At 57.6% G+C, this 8,570-nt stretch overlaps 1 pseudogene; it reads right to left on the bottom strand.

Annotated features, from left to right (window-relative positions):
- Positions 1–5,598: 5,598 nt before the first annotated feature.
- On the bottom strand, positions 5,599–6,471 carry LOC144488039 (uncharacterized; annotated as a pseudogene).
- Between the last annotated feature and the right edge of the window lie 2,099 nt (positions 6,472–8,570).

Below are 8,570 nucleotides of genomic sequence, written 5' to 3'. Positions count from 1 at the left end.
CTCAGTGCAGCGCTCCCTCAGTGTGGCGCTCCCTCAATGCAGTGCTCCCTCAGTGCAGCGCTCCCTCAGTGCGGCGCTCCCTCAGTGCGGCGCTCCCTCAGCGCGGCGCTCCCTCAGTGCGGCGCTCCCTCAGTGCAGCGCTCCCTCATTGCGGCGCTCCCTCAGAGCGGCACTCCCTCAGTGCAGCGCTCCCTCAGTGTGGCGCTCCCTCAATGCAGCGCTCCCTCAGTGCAGCGCTCCCTCAGTGCGGCGCTCCCTCAGTGCAGCGCTCCCTCAGTGCGGCGCTCCCTCAATGCAGCGCTCCCTCAGTGCGGCGCTCCCACAGTGCGGCGCTCCCTCAGTGCGGCGCTCCCTCAGCGCGGCACTCCCTCAGTACGGCCTTCAGTTCTGCAGCCAGACATGGCAGCTGGGAGCGAGTCCTCACATTGCCCGGGCACACACACAGCTCTGTGACCACAAGGAGACAGTTGTAACGAGAAGCTTTTTTCAGCGTGAGTTTAGCTGCACCTGCGCAGCTCTCGCTGACTATCCTGCGAGTGCGATTGGGAGTTGTGAAGCCACAGAGACCACGGAGGAAGACTCAGCTCCTTGTGAATCGAACTGCGCGGCGGGCAGTGCAGAGAGTGTGAAGGAGCTTTCCGTCTCTGCTCCTGCAGCTCTGCAAGGTGGCGTCGGGCAGTGAAACGGTGCGACAGAAAACTGTGAGACCGCCTCAACTCAAAAAATAAACGGTTTGAAAAACAAACCCGCAGTCAGCGGTTTAATCGCGCGGACTGACAGGCAGCCAATCATAGAACATAGAACAGTACAGCATAGAACAGGCCCTTCGGCCCACAATGTTGTGCCGAGCTTTATCTGAAACCAAGATCAAGCTATCCCACTCCCTATCATCCTGGTGTGCTCCATGTGCCTATCCAATAACCGCTTAAATGTTCCTAAAGTGTCTGACTCCACTATCACTGCAGGCAGTCCATTCCACACCCCAACCACTCTCTGCGTAAAGAACCTACCTCTGATATCCTTCCTATATCTCCCACCATGAACCCAATAGTTATGCCCCCTTGTAATAGCTCCATCCACCCGAGGAAATAGTCTTTGAACGTTCACTCTATCTATCCCCTTCATCATTTTATAAACCTCTATTAAGTCTCCCCTCAGCCTCCTCCGCTCCAGAGAGAACAGCCCGAGCTCCCTCAACCTTTCCTCATAAGACCTACCCTCCAAACCAGGCAGCATCCTGGTAAATCTCCTCTGCACTCTTTCCAGCGCTTCTTATAGTGAGGTGACCAGAACTGCACACAATATTCCAAATGTGGTCTCACCAAGGTCCTGTACAGTTGCAGCATAACCCCACGGCTCTTAAACTCAAACCCCCTGTTAATAAAAGCTAACACACTATAGGCCTTCTTCACAGCTCTATCCACTTGAGTGGCAACCTTTAGAGATCTGTGGATATGGACCCCAAGATCTCTCTGTTCCTCCACAGTCTTCAGAACCCTACCTTTGACCCTGTAATCCACATTTAAATTAGTCCTACCAAAATGAATCACCCCACATTTATCAGGGCTAAACTCCATTTGCCATTTTTCAGCCCAGCTTTGCATCCTATCTGTCTCTTTGCAGCCTACAACAGCCCTCCACCTCATCCACTACTCCACCAATCTTGGTGTCATCAGCAAATTTACTGATCCACCCTTCAGCCCCCTCCTCTAAGTCATTAATAAAAATCACAAAGAGCAGAGGACCAAGCACTGATCCCTGTGGCACTCCGCTAGCAACCTGCCTCCAGTCCGAAAATTTTCCATCCACCACCCACCCTCTGTCTTCGATCAGACAGCCAGTTACCTATCCAATCGGCCAACTTTCCCTCTATCCCACACCTCCTTACTTTCATCATAAGCCGACCATGGGGGACCTTATCAAACGCCTTACTAAAATCCATGTATATGACATCAACTGCCCTACCTTCATCAACACACTTAGTTACCTCCTCAAAAAATTCTATCAAATTTGTGAGGCACAACTTGCCCTTCACGAATCCGTGCTGAAAATCACATCGATAAATATTCTAAACGCGAACCGTTAGCAGAGTCAGAGGACCCAGCGCGTGCTAAACTTTTCCAAAGCAGCACCCCTCTCTGGAGAACGGGTGGCAGTTAGGCCGACCGCACTGTTGGAGGGGGTGTCGGGGGGGTGGGTGGGGGGAGACAAACGAGGGAGCAATTATACCACAAGTGTGAGCACCCAAGAACTATGCCCCCGTGTGGTGCGTCAGAGCCAACACGTCAATATCCCACCCAGTCTAATCCCACTCTCCCCCTTGCTCTCCGCACCCTTTAATATCCCACCCAGTTCAGAGGCTGGGAATCCTGCGGAGGGTAACTCACCTCCTGAGAGTAACTCACCTCCTGACTCCTCAAGGCCTGTCCACCATCTACAAGGCACAAGTCAGGAGTGTGATGGAACACTCCCCACTTGCCTGGATGAGTGCGGCTCCAACAACAATCTCCACTTGCCTGGATGAGTGCGGCTCCAACAACAATCTCCACTTGCCTGGATGAGTGCGGCTCCAACAACAATCTCCACTTGCCTGGATGAGTGCGGCTCCCAACAACAATCTCCACTTGCCTGGATGAGTGCGGCTCCAACAACAATCTCCACTTGCCTGGATGAGTGCAACTCCCAACAACACTCGAGAAGCTCGACACCATCCAGGACAAAGCAGCCCCGCTCGATCGACACGCTGACCACAAACACTCACTCCCTCCACCACCGACGCACAGTGACAGCCGTGTGTACCATCTACAAGATGCACCGCAGCGACTCACCAAGGCTCCTTCAGCAGCACCTTCCAAACCCGCCATTTTACCATCCAGGAGGACAAGGGGGGGCAGCAGACACATGGGGAACACCCCCACCTGCAAGTTCCCCCTCCGAGCCACTCACCATCCCGACTGGGAAATATATCGGCCGCTCCTTCACTGTGGCTGGGTCAAAATCTCGGAACTCCCTCCCTAACAGCACTGTGGGTGTACCTACCCCACACACGGGGACTGACTGATGTCCAATAACAATCCTGGAACTCCCTCCCTAACAGCACTGTGGGTGTACCTACCCCACACGGGGACTGACTGATGTCCAATAACAATCCTGGAACTCCCTCCCTAACAGCACTGTGGGTGTACCTACCCCACACACGGGGACTGACTGATGTCCAATAACAATCTTGGAACCCCCTCCCTAACAGCACTGTGGGTGTACCTACCCCACACACGGGGACTGACTGATGTCCAATAACAATCTTGGAACCCCCTCCCTAACAGCACTGTGGGTGTACCTACCCCACACACGGGTACTGCGGTGGGTTCGAGATGGCGGCTCACCCACCACCTTCTCAAGGGGGCAATTAGGGATGGGGAGTGAATGCCGGGGTCTAGCCACCAAGCCAACAGCCTATGAATGAATAAATAATTACTCACCGACCTCCCGTTGGCCGGGGTCCGTGCTGACGGATTGGTCGAGTTTTCCACTGAGTGTTAGCTTGGGTCCACGCGGCGAATGGGTCGACCCCCCCCCCACCCCCCAACCCCGCTCCTGCCCCCGACCCCCTTTCCGGAACATTCTCCCACTCTCGGAGATCGGCAGAGGGGACTGAAGAATCTCGCTGCAGGGCAGCTTTCCCCGTCTGACCCACTTTGGCCCAGAGAGGATGGAATCCAAGGAGACCCGGGGTGGGATGGGGGGGTGGCGTAGACAGATCAGGGTCAGGGGTCAGGCCTGAGAGGGCAGCCCAGGGTCAGGGGTCAGGCCTGGGATGGCAGCCCAGGGTTGGGGGGGCAGGAGTAGGAAGGCAGCCCAGGGTCAGGGTTCAAGCCTGAGAGGGCAGCCCAGGGTCAGGGGTCAGGGCTGAGAGGGCAGCCCAGGGTCAGGGAGTCAGGGGCGGGAAGGCAGCCCAGGGTCAGGGGTCAGGGCTGAGAGGGCAGCCCAGGGTCAGGGTTCAGGCCTGAGAGGGCAGCCCGGGGTCAGGGGTCAGGGCTGAGAGGGCAGCCCAGGGTCAGGGAGTCAGGGGCGGGAAGGCAGCCCAGGGTCAGAGGGTCAGTAATGGAACATCAGCCCAAGGTCAGAGGTCAGGCTTGAGTGAGCAGCCCAGGGTCAGGAATGGAAGGTCAGCCCAGGGTCAGGGGTCAGGCCAGAGAGGGCAGCCCAAGGTCAGGGGTCAGGCCAGAGAGGGCAGCCCAGGGTCAGAGGTCAGGCCTGGGATTGCAGCCCAGGGTCAGAGAGTCAGGAATGGAAGGTCAGCCCAGGGTCAGGGGTCAGGACTGAGAGGTCAGGCCACGATCAGGGGCCAGGAGTGGGGATGTCAACCGAGGGTCAGGGGTCAGGCCTGGGAGGGCAGCCCAGGATCAGGGGTCAGCACTGGGAGGGCAGCCCACGGTCAGGGGTCAGACCTGGGAGGGCAACCCTGGGTCAGGGGTCAGGCCTGAGAGGTCAGCCGTGGATCAGGGTTCAAAATTAGGAGGACAACCCAGGGTCATGGCTTGGGACCAAGTGGTCAGCCCAGGGTCAAGGGTCAGCATTGGGAGCTCAGCCCAGGGTCGGGGTTCAAAACTAAGGGAGGGGGGTGGTTAGCCTGGGAGGGGGTGGACGGGGGGTCAGCACTCGAAGGTCAGCCCAGGGTCAGGGGTCAGATCACAACAACTCGCTGCGTTTCCATCAAAATTCTCCCCCCCTCTGGTTCTTTTCCCGATTCTCTCCAATCTGTGCCCCCTCTGGTTTCCCCCTCTCCTCCTGCCCAGTGGGAAACACTTTCTCCTCATTTACTCCATCCAATTCCCCCCCACCCCCTTCATGACTCTGAACGCTGCCTCGATTAAATCTCCCCCCTTTACCTTCTCCACTCCGAGAGGAACCATCCCAGCTTCTCACTCTGCGAAAGAACTGAAGCACCCCCCCGCAACCCCCTCATCCCTGCTCCCGTTCTGGGGGGAAATCTCCCTCCGCTCCCCCTCCCAGGGCCTCGACATCCTTCTGAAAGTGCGGAGAGGGAAGGTTAAAGGTCACGGCGGCTATCCCATAATAGCAGCAGAACGCCAACTGTGTATCAATAATATTTTTTATTGAAATAATATTCTGTCTGATATTTTCTTACGAGGCAGCCATTACGAGGCCTCTTGCTGGCCATTGTGGGTGGCCATTTTGAAAGAGTCAAGTGGCCATTTTGGGATGAACAGATGGCCATTTTGAGAGAGTCCAGTTGGCCATTTTAGGATCATCAAGCAGCCATTTTGAGATGAATGGGCAGTCATTTTGAGACAGTCAGGCAGTCATGTTGAGAGAGTCAAGTGGCCATTTTGAAAGAGTCAGGTGGTCATGTTGACATAGACAAGCGGCCATTTTGGGAGAATCTGGCAGCCATGTTGAGATGAACGGGCAGCCATTTTGAGAGAGTCAGGTGGTCATGTTGAGAGAGTCAAGCGGCCATTTTGAGAGAATCAAACAGCCATTTTGAGACAGCCAGGCACACATTTCGGAACGCGCCCAGCCCTCCTCACCTCCACCACCTCCGTCCCCCCCCTCCCCCCGCCGCGGCGACCACCGTCAGAAGCACTTGTGGTGGACGATGCAGGGCCCCATTTCGTCGAACTGCCACCGTTGGACCCAGAGCGACTGGAAGGAGCGGAGGGAGGCCATGATGGAGCCGCCTACCCAGGCGGAGAGGCCGCGGTAGGGGCGGCCGCCACCTCCACCCGGCGGGCCCCCTTGCCGGCCAGGTCCTGCAGCTCGGTGCCCAGCCACCACCTGAAGCCCGGCAGCAGTGGGGTACCACCGCAGACCACCACGTTGTCCAGGAAGCGGGCTCGGTAGCCCCTGGCAGCAGGACTGCAGACTCTTGAAGGCCAGGATGTGGAGGCCGGGCTCCCGGAGGCCCACCAGAGGGGGGCGGAAGAGAGCCTCGGGGCACCTGAACATCTGGCTGCGAAGGGTGACCAGTGAGCCGTCCGGGAGGCGATAGTAGGCGGTGTAGTCCCGCTGGTCGCAGAGTATCTCCTCCTGGTAGGCCTGCGCCAAGTAGCAGCACTGCTCCTTGATGTGCCGCACAAGATGCGTGTTCTCCGACCCGAAGCAGTAGCCCGCGTCCCTCAGGAGCTGCTGGAGGTAGAGGGTGAGGAGGGAGCCCGCCACACCGAGGGAGTAGGCCGAGTTGGGCAGCACGAAGCCTTCATCCACCAGTGCCACCGAGGAGGTGGCGGCGCCCGCCTCCACCACCAGCCCCGAGGTGCGGCCCACCGAGTGGACAGACCGCAGCAGCCCCGGGGCGGTGTAGAAGGCCGGGGCTCCAAAGCCCTCGAACAGGACCTCAGCCCACTTCTCCCGGTGCAGTTTGGGGGTCCGCAGTGGCTCAGCCAGCAGCACCCCGTGCCCCCGGGGGTCCACCCGCAGGGCGTGGCACAGCAGGTGGTGCCAGAGACACTCCAGGGTGGCTCAGTCACCCGGGCCAGCCCAGTCCTCCACCAGGGCCCGGGGGCTCTCTTCACCGGCGAAACCCGCCTTGGCAAGGCCAAGGCTGATGCCCATCACCACGCCCGGGCCCCAGGGGGCGACGGGCGAAGCCGTCAGAGAGGGAGCAGTGCCCCGCGGGGTCCTCATTCCCTCCCCTTTTCTCAGGCGGGCACCGGGCAGCTAAGGTCGGCCAGAGGTCGCCGAGAGAATTCCACCAATGGCTGACTCTTGTCTTCCAGGGACTCGACAGAAATTATCTTGAAAACCACCCCCCCAGCCTCTTGCCCACTGCTCCCCCACCCTCACACACCTCCCCCCGCCACCCCACCACCCCCCACACACACACTCAAACCATCACAGAGACGCCCCCCCCTCACAGTGTGATGTCAGCCAATGGGAGCCATGACAACACCACGGTAACGCATGCCATGGCAACCAGGCATTGGGAAGAGGAGGGCAGGGGGACGGAGGGGTCCTTTTCCAAAGCAAAAGGGCCCCCCCCCAACAAAACATGAGATAGACGGTACGCACCTCTCCACCCCCCACCCCCTCAATGACCCCGCAAGGTCCCAGGTTGGCCCCACGCCCATTGTAGGTAGGGGTTCCCAATCCTTACCAACAGGGGAGTGTGTGTGCCAATGAATGCCCTATGCGCATCCACCAACCAAGAACCCAACCCTGCCCGACCCCCCCTCCCTCCTGCCCACCACCCCCCCTCAATTCTGTCCAATTGGCCATTCAGCCAAGGTAGCCATCACCCATGCAAAAAACAAACACCCCCCCACCAACTCTTCTGCCCCATTTCGTGCCCCACTCACTCATTGAACCACCTCCCCACTGGAGGCAGGGAGGAGCAGGAGGGGGGAAGGACGTGGCGGAGGGTTGTGGAATACTCTGCAACAAGGGGCGACGGAGGGTGGCGAGTGCCCATTGCGGGGGGGGGGGAAGGGGCGCCTGGAGAACTGATCGTAACCCCCGTGAGCGGCAGCCTCGTTCGGACACACATCCCAGCATGCACTGAGGCGAACAGAGGGTGCCGCAGACAGAAACTGAAAGAACCTCTCGATGTAAAGGTCGGGTAATTCGGCCCTGGCCCGATGGGAAACAGGACGTCTCGCACAAGGGCCCTCAGCTGCAGCTCCGAACTAAACCACAGAGAGGCACCAACACCCGGAGTGAGAAGAAAAGGAGCCGAGAGTGGAAACACAAAAAAGGAGATCGGAAAGATTAACGAGATACACAACACCCCTCACTGTAACACTCTGATATACCCCACACCCCTCACTGTAACACTCTGATATACCCCACACCCCTCACTGTAAAACTCTGATATATCCCACACCCCTCACTGTAACACTCTGATATACCCCACACCCCTCACTGTAACACTCTGATATACCCCACACCCCTCACTGTAACACTCTGATATACCCCACACCCCTCACTGTAACACTCTGATATACCCCACACCCCTCACTGTAACACTCTGATATACCCCACACCCCTCACTGTAACACTCTGATATACCCCACACCCCTCACTGTAACACTCTGAAATACCCCACACCCCTCACTGTAACACTCTGATATACCCCACACCCCTCACTGTAACACTCTGATATACCCCACACCCCTCACTGTAACACTCTGATATACCCCACACCCCTCACTGTAACACTCTGATATATCCCACACCCCTCACTGTAACACTCTGATATACCCCACACCCCTCACTGTAACACTCTGATATACCCCACACCCCTCACTGTAACACTCTGATATATCCCACACCCCTCACTGTAACACTCTGATATATCACACACCCCTCACTGTAACACTCTGATATATCCCACACCCCTCACTGTAACACTCTGATATATCACACACCCCTCACTGTAACACTCTGATATACCCCACACCCCTCACTGTAACACTCTGATATATCCCACACCCCTCACTGTAACACTCAGATATACCCCACACCCCTCACTGTAACACTCTGATATACCCACACCCCTCACTGTAACGCTCTGATATACCCCACACCCCTCACTGTAACACTCTGATATA

The sequence above is a fragment of the Mustelus asterias genome, unplaced genomic scaffold (genome assembly GCF_964213995.1).
Source record: "Mustelus asterias unplaced genomic scaffold, sMusAst1.hap1.1 HAP1_SCAFFOLD_1230, whole genome shotgun sequence".
Classification (NCBI taxonomy): domain Eukaryota; kingdom Metazoa; phylum Chordata; class Chondrichthyes; order Carcharhiniformes; family Triakidae; genus Mustelus; species Mustelus asterias.
The sequence above is the reverse complement of the archived record's forward strand: the minus strand, read 5'-3'. Positions and strand labels throughout refer to the sequence as shown.